This window comes from Sarcophilus harrisii, chromosome 2 (assembly GCF_902635505.1).
Source record: "Sarcophilus harrisii chromosome 2, mSarHar1.11, whole genome shotgun sequence".
NCBI classification, from domain to species: domain Eukaryota; kingdom Metazoa; phylum Chordata; class Mammalia; order Dasyuromorphia; family Dasyuridae; genus Sarcophilus; species Sarcophilus harrisii.
The window spans coordinates 83409865-83422253 of NC_045427.1; the positions used below are offsets into that span (position 1 = coordinate 83409865).

At 36.0% G+C, this 12389-nt stretch overlaps 1 protein-coding gene across 1 annotated transcript in view; it reads left to right on the forward strand.

Annotated features, from left to right (window-relative positions):
- Positions 1 to 1464: 1464 nt before the first annotated feature.
- The window catches only part of PLEKHH2 (pleckstrin homology, MyTH4 and FERM domain containing H2), a 103151-nt gene continuing 92226 nt past the window's right edge, over positions 1465 to 12389 (forward strand). The window contains exon 1 of the mRNA XM_003758307.4: positions 1465 to 1624. The gene's annotated coding sequence lies outside the window, so the exon portion shown is untranslated. The remainder of the gene's footprint in view (positions 1625 to 12389) is intronic.

Consider the following 12389-nt stretch of genomic DNA (forward strand, 5'->3'; position numbering starts at 1 on the left):
TACTAACTATATGATGTGGGACAAATCACTTAATCTTTATGAAGCCTCCATTTACCTCATCTATAAAATGAATGGTTAGAATATCTAATCTTTAAAGGTCCCTTCCCCCTTAAATCTAACCTCATACAGGATGCCTAAACTACTGTTGCTTCTCAGGAAAAATCTAGTTCTTACCAAAGTTAATAATTCACCACAATAATAGTCTCTCTTCTACAGTGGTTTTTATTCCTAGTTTTACTTGAAAAAATCATCTGGTATCCTATGCTGGAGAGATATACAGTGAGTGTAATTCATCTGCAATCTATTAGCAATGATGACTTGGGCAGGATATGATGTAGCTCCTGTAAGGGGGATTTATGGCAGTCAATTGACAGGAATTTCAGAGGATGAAAAGGTGTGGATAGGTTGGGATCTGCACCAATGGTGGAATGCCCACAGGAATGAAATCAGGCAGCTAGTATCCTGTCTTCTTTCATCATCATTCTAATTAAAGAGTAAAATTAAGCAGCTGGCAGATTTTGGATCTGGGGCTGTAAAACCGTAAAATTCACTTTGCCAAGTTTAGCTAGACTCCATGCTGCTGCCCCCTTAAACTGGACTCTGTAACAATCACAAAGAATTTTTTTTGAGTAACTTTTTTCAGAATTTAAGTAAATTGATTCTGAAGCTTGCGTTGACAACTGACTTGCTTTAAAAGTTTCTTTTTTTTAATTCACTTAATCCACATCCCTTTAATGATTACATTTCCAAAATGGAAGCGATTTTACTATATGTTTGTAAAGATTCTCTCTCTTGCTTGGTCATTACTAACCTAGTAATTTAGTTACTTAAAGTCCATTTGTTTAACGACTGACATCTCTATAAAACCGGGCCGGGAGGGCTTGCTTTTGGAGGGTAGTTTGGAGACTGTATGGCATGTGCTGTGCATCAGCAGCTCCCACAAAAGGCAGGAAGAATTTACTGTGTGGGGGGTTGCATGGATGTGATTCAAAATCAGTGCTCATCTGGAAGAAATATGAATGTCCGAAACCTACTCACTGATCTTTTCCCAGTAATAAGTTTGCCTTTCGTTAAAGGCTCTCATTGTTTCGCAATATTATATCTCCTTCAAGCTTGCTGTACGTGCTTGAAACAAAGCAAACTCAAAAAAATCGCCCTCAAAAGATAAAAACTTTATTCCCATTTGTCAGCTGTGTAAACTGAGAGAAGTGACTTGCCTTATCTAGTGATTTGGGGTCCGGCTTATCAGCAGAATTTTGAAAGCCCCTGTCCGGAATTCGGAACCAGGACTTGCAGCAGGAGAGGTAGAATCTTAGAAAGCCCTGGAAATCTAGGCCACTAGATTGGGGGGCTTAGGACAGCGAATGATGTGGTGGAGGTGGGGAAGGGTCGTTTTGACCACGCCCCTTCGATGACGCAAAGGGACGGCCCTAGTCTTTCGTTGGTTTCTACGAGCGTCCGTCAGAGTAGTGGCGGCACCCCGCCCCCGCCTGTCTACCCTAGTGGGTTGCAGCAGAAGGGGGCGCGGACAGTCCCGGGAACCCGGGGACCAGGAGCAATCCCGGATCCCTTAGCAAACGCTGCTGCTGCCTCTGCCTCCGTCGTCCTCGGAACAGCAGCACAGGTAGGTCGGTCGCAAAGTCCGAGACCCACTAACTTCTCTGCGCCCCACTCCGGGTCTGGCAAGGAGAGACCCCTTCTTCAAGTTCGAGCCCCAGACAGTCCTGGTGGGAGACAGGCTGCAGCTCCAACTTGAGCAGGGAATAGAAGCAAAGCGTAGGGGGACCCCTAGAAGGCCCTGGGCCAAAACATGAAACGGGGCTCGACCTCCGCCCCGAGTACCCCCATACTCTTCCCACACCGTGCCTTTATTTCCCCGACGCCCACCGACTCAAGGGCACAGATCCGTGCGAGCGCGTCCTGGCTCCCGGCCAAGGGGCTTGGCTCCGGGACTGCTATCGCCGCTTGCCATCCTCTCGTGGGTTCGATGAATTAAAATAATTTGACCCCAGTCCCTTCATTCTCCGCCCCGACCTCCAAGTGGGTACAAGACAGACGCTTTATGTAGCTTGGAGTCTCTTGCCTACATGGACGTCCTGTGGCTCTTCCTTGCTTCCCGAACTCCAGTGGGGTTATGTACAGAGATGGGAGTGGGGGAGAGGGGCTTTGAGGGACTGTCAGGTGACGAAGACTTTCCCGGAGGGAAGAGTTAGAGAATTTATACTTTTCATAGCAACCTTGTGCATTATGAAAGTTCGCCCCTTGCTTGTAAAGTTAACCACGCAGAACCTAGCGCTTATGTCACTTTGTGTTTCTTGTTCCACCCACTGAGATTTCAGAGGTAAGAATGTTAAAACTAAGAAAACATTAACTGAAGCTGCTACAAACTGTGTAATTTTAAAGTTACCAATTCTTTCTCAATGCTGAACTGTCACTTAAGTAACACTGCAAAATAATTTCCCCAGAAATACTATGAATGTTTAAAGTGACAGTTTAGTTTATAGGTTGCAAAAGAAGTATCTATATCTCTCTATATACAGAAATATATTAAACAAAGTAGTAACCAAAAATATATTGAAAAACAAATGTAATAATCTACTCAATATCTTTGAGCAGTCCCTTCTCACCCCCATCCACCTTAAATTAAAACTGGAATGGATGAAATAGGAAAGATTTCTTTAAACAAGACTGTCAAAAAGGACATCTCCTCTGTTTTAGGCAAGAAAATAAGGCATTTGTTGACTACACAGAGGACTGTAAATTTAGATAGCGCAGAATGAGTTTCAGTAGATGAACTTTCTATTTTTCTTTCCCTCTTCCTTTTGGGGATTTTGGGAGAGAAACAGGAAGTAGAGATTAAAAGAAAAAAATCATCCGCTCCACAATTGTAAACAATTTATTTTATGTCAGTAAATATTTCCAAAGGTCCCTGGGGATGTTTGGAAAATCTGAAGCTAAGTAGTATCAATCACTGGCATTCTACCATAAAGTTATTTTCGAGTGTAAAATGTTTTAAACTATTTATATAGCAACTGGTCACAGCAGTTACAGCTGAGCAGCTAAGTTTAGTAATGGGGACCAAAAAAAAGAGTATTATCATTCAATCTTGATTCCTTATGATTACTTACTAGAGCTATGATGGGGACAGCTAGGTAGCATGGTGGACAAAATGCTTGGACCCCCCCCCCCTCCCAATTAGGGGTCATGACTGAACAAAGAAAGAGCTTTAATGATCTCTATAAAGTAGATACTCATTATACCTAACTAACCAGTATAACATTAGGACAAGTAATGGTGAGATCATGTGACCAAGCTCTCTTATTGCCTAGGGTTATAATTTGAACCATACCGAAATTTTTTAAGTGTTGGAATCTTTGTAATACATAGTGTCAGAATCTAATAAAGGGAGGCTCCCCCCCCCCCTTCAGTTGGTGTGTGCCTGTGTTTCAATATCCACAGCCTACAAATCCACAGCCTGTCCAAAGTCACAATCTCCCATGACACTGTATGTTTTAACTAAAATTGACCCTAAATGGAAACAGAATGTGTCTTGTCATTTTCAGATAAGCATTCTCCTCTTCCTCCTGACATAGTTAAAAACTGTCACATGCCTTCTTCCACCAATTCTTTTTACTTCTGACTGCTTTCTTTCTAGACTCAGCTAAAATCCCACCTTCTGCAAGAACTGCCTGATTGCTAGTGTCATTGTTTACAATTTATCTTGTACATATCTTGTTTACCCATACTTGGATTCATTTTGTTTCTCCCCTTAGACTGGGAACTCCTTGAGAGTAGGGAGTGACTTTTACTTTCTCTGTGTTCCTTGTACTTAATACAATGTTATTAATAAATTAACAAATATGTGTTCATTTACTGATAACAGAATCCAACCATGTGATAATGCTCTAAATACTTGAAATTCAGTTTGGTTTCTAATTTTACACTGTTTTCATCATTATTCAAGAATGGGGAGAATTTTTTTTTTGTTGTCTTCTTTGAAGTAGATTAAAATAAATCATTTGAAAAATTTCAAAATTTCTTATTTCTTATTTTAAGTTAAAATTAACATATTAACAAATATTTTTTGGGGGAAAAGCAGTGAGAAGAGGACACCATTTATACACATAAGCATTATTCAGAGTAGTGTAAGAAACTAAGTGCTATGAGTGTTCAGAAGAAGATGAGATCACTTCTCTCTGGGCAAACCAGAGAAAGATTCATGAAAGAGATGGCCTTTGAACTGATTTGAAAAAAAGGATTTTTTTTTTTAAACAGGAGATAGAAATGGATGAGAGGCCCTTTTGGGAATAATGAAAAGTGTGAGCAAAGGAGCAGAGCAGGAAAGCACAGGCCATATTACAGAATGGTGTGTTATCTAGTGGAGTGATATGATAATAGAATAATAATATGTGTTAATATGATAATATATGTTAATATAATGTTAAGACTCAATAGGCTAAGTCTAGCTCATAAAAGGCTATCATAGGATCATAGATTATATATGGAAGGGAATTTAGATAGCATTAATTTTACAGATGAAAAAACTGAGGCAGAGAGTTTAAGTGACTTGCCCAAGATCAAAGAGGTGGCAGTAAATGCCTGAGGTAGGACTGAACTCCAGGTTCCTAACTCCAAGGCTAACATTCTGTTCACTACCCTAGCTGGAGTTGAGACTATTCCATAAACACTGAGGAACTATTAAAATTCTTTGAATAGGAGAGTAGTATGATCAAAGCTGTTCAAGAATATTAATTTTATAATGGTATATAAGATAGATTAGTTGATGATGGGGAAATGCTTGAGATAAGGAGAAAGGAAGCCATTACAATTTTCTAAGCAATGGGGCAAAGGACCTGCACTAAGTTGATAGTAATAGCAGTAGAAAATAGAAAAAAAGGCTGGTGTGAGAAAAGTTGCCAAAATAGAATTTAGCAAATGATTAATGTATAGGGAGTAAGGCCTGATGAATTTAGTGAACTGCCAACTTTATGAGTCAGTAGTAGTGTGATACCTGAAAAAAGCTAATGTGACCTTAGCCTGCAATAAGAGAAGCACAGTGTTCCTGACTGGGAAAGAAGATGGTTATAGAAGAATTTTTAGGATAGAAATGGCATAATTTGCAGAGGGGCAGGCCTTGGTTCAATGTACTTTATGACACAAAGAAATGTTCTAAAGTGGAATAAGCTCCTTTGTGTGTTTGGCTTCTCTGGAGGTGTTGGGCAAAGGCTGGATAGCTTCTTGTTAAATGTGCTGTAGAAGTGACTTGCCAGGTATAGGTTCAACTCTTAGTCTTTGAGATGCCTCATATCATGAGAATTTTGTGAGAAAAATATTTGAAGATTTTAAGTTTGAATGATTAGGAAAATGGTGGATGTTATGAACAGAAACAGAACAGGCAAGGAGGAGAAGCAGGTTTTCTTTTTTCTTTTTCTTTTTCTTTTTTTTTTTTTTTTTGAGGAGGAAGTCAATGAATTGTATTTTGAATATTCCCTAGAGGAATGAGCAAGTAGAATCATCTAGAACTGAGGGTCCAAAGGAAACCAGAGAGATTGGAGACAAAAAACTGAAAGTTTTCCAACCAAATTTGGAATTATAGGAGTGGAAATAATCAAGAAAAAGAGAGTATATACAGAAAAAAAAAGACAAAAAGTAAACTTTGGTGGGTAAGAAAAGAAATGGGGACTAATAAAGTTTAATAAAAATAACATGACATTATAGATGACAAAAGTGAAAAAAAAATCAGTTTAATCCCTTAAGCATTTATTTAGCAATTACTGTGTACTATGGTAAGCATGGAGACGCAAAGACAAAAATGAAGAGTCCTTGCTCTCAAGAAGCTTATACTCAAAAGAGTATATAAAGTCAAATATATGTGTGTGTGCATATACATATATTATGTATATATGCATATGTACATATATATTATATACAAGATAATTTCAAGTGAGGCAAGAATAAAGCTAATAACTGGTGATATGTGGAAAGGGCTCATTTAGAGTTAGGATGGAAGCTGAACTTTGAAAATAAGTAGGCATTCTAAGAAGTGGAGTGAAGAGGAAGAGCATTCCAGGAAAGGTGGGCCAAATATAGTAAACAGAAAAGGACAGAAAGGACAGAAAAAGAATGTCATGTAGGAGGAACAAGAGTGAATGAGGTAATGTAGAGTTCAGAGACCTGAAGGGTAAGTAAGAAGGGTTCAAGTTCTGAAGGACTTTAAAATTCAAGGAGTGGATTTTATATTTTATCCCATTTGTTAACTAGGAGCCATTGGAGTTTACTGAATAGGAGGATAATGTGGGGAGACCTGAACTTTAAGATCTCTTTGGAAACAAGGAAAGAAGCATTTGTGAAGCACTTACTATGTGCCAATCACTTTACAACTATTATTTCAGTTGAGTGGAGGATGAATTGGAGTGGGGAGAGGTTCAAGGCAGGAAGACCAAGCAAAAGACTATAGCAATTGTCCAGGTGTTTGATAATGAGGGCCTGCATTTAGCATGGTGTATGTGTCAGAAGGAAGAAGAGGACATAGATAAGAGATTTTATGAAGGTATAATGGACAGAGCTTGGCAACAGATTAAATTTGGTGGTAGTGGAGCAGTGAGAGTAAGGAATTGAAGGTGACATCTCTTTACGAGCCTGGGTGACTGGGGAAATGATAGTGTCCCCAGCAACAGCAGGTAAGTTAGGACGAGGGGAGGGTTTGGAGAAAAAGATAATGAGTTCAGTTTTAAACATAAATTTAAGATGTCTATGGAGCGATGCATTACAGATGTCTAGTACATAGTTGGAGTTGCAAGACTGGAGGAGGGTTAGGGTTAGGGTAAAACATTGTAGGGAAGTTAAGAAAGATAAGGACTGAGAAAATGTCATGGAGATAGCAGGAAGTCCTTTAGTGATATTAGGAAATAGTCTAGTTTCATTCTAGATTGCAAAGAATTAAGAAGTGAGTGAGAGGTGAGGAAGTGGGGCCAACCAGTGTCTGCAGCTTATTCTAAGAATTTGGCTTGTAAAGGATGAGATTTAACATGATTGCTTGAGTGAATAGCAGGGCCAAGAGAAAGTTTGTTTTGTTTTGTTTTTAGACATAGAACAATAAAGAGCAGCAAAATTAAAGATTAGAAATACAGAGGACATATAAAAGAGGCAAACTTTGAGTATAGTCTGGAAAGGGTGGGATCAAGAACACAAATAGAAGGGTTGACCTTGATTAAGAGCAGGGTCAACAATTCTTGTGTATAACAAAAAAGAATGGAAGTCTGAAAAGGAGGGGGGGGTGCTAAATATGTCATTAAAATTTTATGTCAGCTTAATATATACAATCAATCAACAACAAATATTTATGCAAAACAACTGCTAATGGGTAGGTAAACCCAACAACTCCATGAATATCAGTGCCTCCCATCATCATTCCATCTGCCTTACTTTTCTTGTCCCTTCCATCCTTCCCCAATAATCAAAGAAGACCCAGACAAATCTTATACCAGAACCCTTGGCATTGACAACCTGTATTTAAATATAGACATAAACATGGTTTTATCAGTGGAAATGACATCAAGGAAGATACATAGCAACCTGCTTTTTCTATGTACTCTATGGACCACTGGGCTTCTTCATCTAACTTATAATTGAAATTTTCTATTTGTGTCATCTTTCACTACTAGCAAATGAGCTCCTTGAAAGTAAGGACTTGCTTTAAAAACATTTTTACATAGATACATAAATCTAAGATTCTAAATGTATTTATAGTCTCATCTTTATAGTTAAGTGACTTGGGCAAGATAAAAAAGCATTTCATTTTCATTACCTTTTCTAAGTTTGATAATTCAAGATTAACAATTGAATTCTCCAAACTAGTAGGGGAAAACTCCAGGATAGATGACTCTATTGAACAGATAAATGTGTGTTAACATTTATTAAAACTTCAATATAAATTGTTTATTCTGATATTGTAATAATCATGAATAAGTGATTTTTGAAATTGTGTAATGCAGTGGCATAATTATTGAACTAAAGAGAAATTCCCCAGTGTGAAAGAGATACTTCTTATTGCCTAAAGCTTAGAAGTATGCTCTTCTATTAAGCTGCTATAGCATGACTGATTTAAGGCTTAAGTTTGCCTGTTTTCCAATTTAATGAAAATGTTTCTTCAATGTTCTCTTACCCTGTATGCTCTGGAGAGTATACAAAACAAAGTATCTGGTAGATGAAGTAATGGGCAATTGACTATAGCAATGGTATATTCTATACTTTAATTAATGAGATTAGGTTTTAATATGAATAATGAAAAAAATCTGTGTTATGGATGAGATCTGGAAAGATGATTGGGAAAAATAAAGGATAATAGGAAGGAACAGAGACCAGGAAGAGGATAACATTTAATTATTTATGCCATCAGAATCATGCTCACTTGATAGTAATGATAAGATTTTAGATGTATTTTGTTGGGTCCATTGACAAATTCCTAGTTTTTATCTTCATGATTGTTGTAGAAATTCTTTCAATAATAGTATAGTAGAAAAAAATTCTAGATGTTGAGCCAATCCTGGCTCCCACACTTTTATTGGACCATGGGAAATCATATATCCTATATAAATTTTAGTTTCTTCATTTTAAAGATCTGGATTGCAATTAATTGTACTACCTGTCTCTCAGAATTGTTGAGAGGAAGGTATTTTGTATACTTTAAAGCACTATGCAGATGTGGATTATTGCTATTATTAATTAAAATACAGTTATAACCTTTGGGAAATGGTTCCTTGCGATATGTTATAAAAGAGTCTATTAATTTATGTATTATTGAACACTGTGCTTGCTATAAAATAAGCAATTAACAGATGCCTGTTCTATTAAATCCCATATAGTTATGTTATAATACTAATATAAAGACTGATTTGTGTAAAAATGACATACTAGGAAATCAGGTGGTTTTTGTTGTTATTGCCAATAGGTCTTTGAGTGAATAGGTAATTAAAAAGAAAAATTAAAATGAAGATTAGTCAAAAGGATAAGCCAAATTGTCAATGCTGTAAAATTACCCATACATATAACATGTAAATAAAAGGCTGTTAAATAAAAAAATTAAAAAAGCTAACCTGATGAATAAATTCCTTAAGCATTCAAAAAAAAAAAAGGATAAGCCAAGATTCTTTTAAGAATTTTATTATTTTTTATTCTGAATCTAATGAGCACCAATAAAATGAAGAATTCCATATCTGAAATAAAACAGAAAAGAAGATTATACATGAAAGCCTGAATTTCTATTTTATAAAATTTGATTTTTTTATGCGCATGTAATAAATTCATCATGTGACATTCAAAACTATTTTGTTTCCTTCTGACCATCCTTTTGTTCTCTCTATGCATTTTTACAGAAATGTTTTAATAAGCTCCTTTTCTTTCTTTTCTTTTTGACAACTCTATTACTAACTTTTCAAATCCTTTTCCCTTAAAAAAAAAAAACAAAATTCTTATAACAAATATGCTTGTTCATAACTTGGCATCTTCCTAGCTTTCTAGTCTTCTTGTATCTTATTTCCCCTCATGTCCTCTGCAATTCAGTCATAAGTAGGAATCTTGCTATTTCTGTCAAGAGAAGAGAATCATCTCTCTACTCTGTGAATTTTTCCCCCATGTATGTGTGGATCTCTCTCTTTCTCTCTTTCAAATCAGCTAAAATCACACCTTCTGCAAGGGGCCTTTTCCGGATCCTAATGCCTTTCCTCTGCTGATTATCTCCAGTTTTTCCTATCTATATATTGTTTTATGTAGTTGTTTCTGTGTTATCTCCTCCATTAGAATGTGAATTCCTTGTGAACAGACACTGGGTTTTTTTTTGTTGTTGTTGTTTCCCCAGTAATTAGTGCAATGCCTGATGCATAGTAGTTGCTTAAATGCTGGGCAGCTGATTAACTAGATAAGCAAAACAACTGCCTACATTAGCCATGTCCGATATTGGACATATATGTCTTTCATTTTGCATTGTGAGTCTATCACCTTTCTATCAGGACGGGTAAAATTTATGATCATTAATCCTCTGTAATCATAGATAGTCACTGCTCTTTCAATGTTGCTTTTCTTTACTGTGTTGCTATTGTAGCTTTGTTTCTATTGTAGTATTGTTTCTGTATTGGTATCGATTCTATATTTCAATTGGTTCTGTGTACTTTTTTTTTTTCTATATCACTTCATAGAAGTCTTCCCAACTCCATCATTTCTTATCATATACAATAAGTTGTTCAATCATTCACTAATTGTATAACCATTCACTTCAATTTCCAATTATTTATCATTTTAAAAAGAGCTGGTATAAATATTTTTAGATCTTTGAGTCTTCCCCTTTTTTCTTTGCTCTCTTTGGGCTGTCGGTCTATTAGTTATATTGCTGGGCCAAAGGATATGCACACATTAATGATTTTGGGGACATAATTCCAAATGGCTTTCCAAGATGGGGGTACCAGTCCACAGTTCTCCAAACAGAACATTAGTGTGTCTGTTTTTCTAAAACCTCCCCAACAGTGGTCATTTTTCCTTATTGTTGCCTTTGCCAAGGCATTAGGCCAAACCTCACATTGGTTACAGTTTGCCTCTCTTATTATTAATGATTTAGAGTATTTTTATATGATTAAAGATATCTTTAATTTGTTCTTTTTGAGAACTGCATGTGCAAGGCCTTTTGTCATTTATTCTTTGGGTTATGGATAAGCTTTGTTGAACAAGAGTATTGATAGGATAAAAGGGGCAAAGAAGGTTATGTGCAATAGGAGATAGAAAATTTTTAAAAGGTCATTTTTCTACTGTTTCTCTTTGTAAGCATATAGGGTATTATATTTCCAATTAAAATTATATCTTAGATTCTGAAATATTTATACTTGTGGCTTGGATTTCTTGATGAGCCTATGTTCTTCACAGTTATACTCTTTATATTTATTCTGATTAATTTAAAGATAGTACTGCATAAGAATAAAATTTGCATTTCTATAATAATAAAAAACGCTTGTCCCTATAATATTGTGAAGTTTACAAAATGCTTTCTTAGGTTTAGCAATTGCGCACTAGTACTAGGCAGGTAGTACTAGTATAACTAGTGTAATTATCCCTAGTTTAATAGAAAGGGAAACTTGTCAGTGGCAACCTCTAGCTGCCTTTTTTCATTCAAACTAATTGATGGTTTGTAAGCAGACTGTAGATTCCTTAAGACAGGAAATGTTTTTTTTTTCTTTTTCTTTGTACACCCAGCATCTAACATAGGGTAAGGGAGACAGTAGGCACTTAATACTAAACTGAATGAAAATTTAAAAAAAATTAAAATTGTTTTTGACCTGATATTCTGGGGAAGTATAAGGCTATCCTAAAATTCAAGTAATACTTTTGTGTATTTAAACACTATTTGTGCTCTGTTGAGCACAAAACCTGGAATCAGGAAGATCTGAGTTAAAATATGGCCTCAGACACTCATTAGCTCTGTAACACCAAGAGAATCACTTAACCTCTGATTGCCTAATCTACAGGGAGCTGAGCCATGAGGCCACTGAAATCAATGGGATGCATTTCCTCATCCTTCAATAGGGACCACTCCCAAATCATAATGTCTGGATCTTGGAGGAGCCCCCAGGAAACAAAATCTTACCAAAAACTCCACTGAGTCACTGATGAATGCAGGAAAGATTTATTTTACATTTTTGCAAGAATGGATGCCTAGATGAGTAGACAACCAAATGTGTTTTTTATACTTTCTAAGGTGTTTTCAAATATGTGATCTGACAATAGCTAAGGCAGTTAGATAGATAGTAGATAGATCCAAATGGGGTCACAAAGAATTGGACAAGACTGAACAAGAACAACATAATATAGATAAATAAGGCATTCTTTCTATTTTACAAATGGGAAGAGTGAAACCCAGTGATATTAAATTATTTGGCCAAAAAGTGATGGAGCTGGGATTGAAACTGGAATCTTTTCCATTCATTTTTGTTTGGACACAGTCTTTAAATGTTTCAGCATTCAAAATCTTAATGTTTTAGGTTATTCATAGCATTTTCACTTTGTTGTTGTTGTTGGTTGCTTGCATTTTATTTTGCTTCTTTTTTTTTTACTGGTTTAATTTGATTTCTTTGTGCAGCATGATAATAGTATAAATATGTATGCATATATTTGATTTAACATATTTATATCGTGTTTAACATATATTGGACTATTTTCCATCCAGGGGTGGATGTAGGGGAAGGAGAAGAAAATTGGAACGCAAGGTTTTGCAAGGGCTAATGTTGAAGAATTGTCCATGTAAATGTTTTGAAAAATGAAAAAAATTAATAAAATAAAATATAATATATGTTTTAAATTATCAAATGACCCAGTATCATATAATGGCTAGAATGTGTTTTGTGTGT